General features: G+C 31.8%; 1 non-coding gene across 1 annotated transcript; it reads left to right on the top strand.

Annotated features, from left to right (window-relative positions):
• Positions 1-1286: 1286 nt before the first annotated feature.
• Positions 1287-1393, top strand: LOC125495396 (small nucleolar RNA R71). Its single transcript, XR_007272033.1, has one exon. It is a non-coding gene; the product is annotated as a small nucleolar RNA R71 (small nucleolar RNA).
• Positions 1394-1609: the final 216 nt, after the last annotated feature.

Below are 1609 nucleotides of genomic sequence, written 5' to 3'. Positions count from 1 at the left end.
ATTTATCGACTTTAATTAGCAATTTTCTAGTATTCCTATTGGATATTTGATTGATCTATTAGCAAGTTGCAAAGATACATAGTAGATTTTATATTATGCAATCCCAACTCTTCCAAATACATAAAGGCATAAAGAGACAATTGCACCTAAATCACACAAGGCTTTAGAAAATTTAATATCACCTATAGTGCAAGGAATGAAAAAACTTCCTGTCTTTCAGTTTAGGGGGAAGTTTTTCTGAATCGCGACACAAATTCCTCACTAAAGCAATAGTTTCATATTTTTCAACTTCTTCTTTTTAGACATAATTTCCTTAAGAAACTTAGAATAAGAAGGAATTTGCATTAAAGCATCAATAAAAGGAAGTTAATATGTAATTGCTTAAACATTTTCAAGATTTCTCAAATTCACTATCTAATTTAGTTTTTTAAGTCTTTGTGAAAAGGATAGGGGGAACATAGGTGTCACTGAGGGAAGAGGTGGTGTTTCAAGTTCTTTTTAGCTTCATAATTCTCCTTCTCTTTTTCACTTTCATTGCGACCTCATTTTCTTTAATCTACTTTTTATGTTACATAACTCCTTACCATTTCTAAGAGTGACTCATTGCAGTGCTCTTTAGGATTAACTTCTGTTTTACTAGGCAAAGCTCCTTGACTTCTAGAATTAGACATTAGCTAATTGTCCAAGTTGAAGTTCTACATTTCTATTAGAATAGCAATCTGATCAACTTTAGTTTCCAACTTTTAATTCTTTCAGAAGTAGCATTAGCAATATTTTCAATAGCCAACTCCCAGTGGTCAATTTCTTGTTGATTTTGTCTTGTGGAACCAGGTGGATGTTGTGAATTAACATTACATTTTGTTGTCTTGGATTCCTCCAAGAGAAATTAGGATGGTTTGATTCTCCAGCATAGATTAAGTATTAGAATAGGGATCATTTATGGTGCTTATTAGAATTATTAGAACATGTCGAGCTTGCTCCACAACCTCCACACAAATTACATACATAGTAGTATACACAAATTGACATTACTCATTTTAGTAAACAAATTGACTAATTGTCAACTTTTGCATTTAACATGTTAATTCCTTCTACTTCACACATACCAGCATATTATTTGGTTTATCCCTATTATTAGACCAATGATAATTATTAGAAGCCATTTCTTCAAGTAACCTATTAGCTACTTCAAGTTTTACCATTATTGCACCTCCGGCGACTGCATCTATAGTTATTCTAACAGATTCATTAAGCCGTTATAAAAAGTTTGCACTAGAACCAATCAGGCACCATGATGAGAACATTTATGTTGTAAATCTTTAAACCTTTCTCATGCTTCATATAAAGACTCCCCATCATATTGAGCAAAACTAGTTATATTGTTTCTAAACTTAGCAGTTTTTCCCGGAGAAAAATATTTACTAGAAAAGCTTGAGATAGTGTAGCCCATGGTTTAAATGAATTAGGTGGATTAGATTTTAACCACATTTTAGCTTTATCTTTAAGTGAAAACAGAAACAAACCAAGTCGAATAACATCATCGATCACTCCATTTAACTTAATAGTGTCACATTTTTCAAGACAAGTGATAATATGTTTATTAGGGTCT

Source organism: Beta vulgaris, chromosome 2 (assembly GCF_026745355.1).
Source record: "Beta vulgaris subsp. vulgaris cultivar EL10 chromosome 2, EL10.2, whole genome shotgun sequence".
Classification (NCBI taxonomy): domain Eukaryota; kingdom Viridiplantae; phylum Streptophyta; class Magnoliopsida; order Caryophyllales; family Amaranthaceae; genus Beta; species Beta vulgaris.
The sequence above is the reverse complement of the archived record's forward strand: the minus strand, read 5'-3'. Positions and strand labels throughout refer to the sequence as shown.